Source organism: Salminus brasiliensis, chromosome 25 (assembly GCF_030463535.1).
Source record: "Salminus brasiliensis chromosome 25, fSalBra1.hap2, whole genome shotgun sequence".
Taxonomy (NCBI): Eukaryota; Metazoa; Chordata; class Actinopteri; order Characiformes; family Bryconidae; genus Salminus; species Salminus brasiliensis.
In genome coordinates, this window is record NC_132902.1 from 5,076,888 (window position 1) to 5,077,229 (window position 342).

Here is a 342-nt window from a genome sequence, read left to right on the forward strand (position 1 = left end):
TCTGAAAAATGTTTCTGGAAGACGTCATCGAGGGGCATGAAGATCTCAGCCCTCATTTAGGTAGGCCACGGTTCGTCCAGCCCAGGATCTCTGAACTGCAAAACAATAGTAGATGGGTACATTGGTTTTTTTTTTTTGTAATTGTGTAATTGCTTATAATTGTTGCTAAATGTTTGGATGAAAAACCAGCTAATTGCTGTCAGTATAAAAAAAAATGTTGTGAGGATTGATGGAAGAATATATTCCATGGATAAAATGTGACACCGAGACTTGACGGAAGAGATCCTGGACCAGGGAGAAGAGAGCTGAAATGAGAAGGAGAGAAGAGGAACTCAATAACAC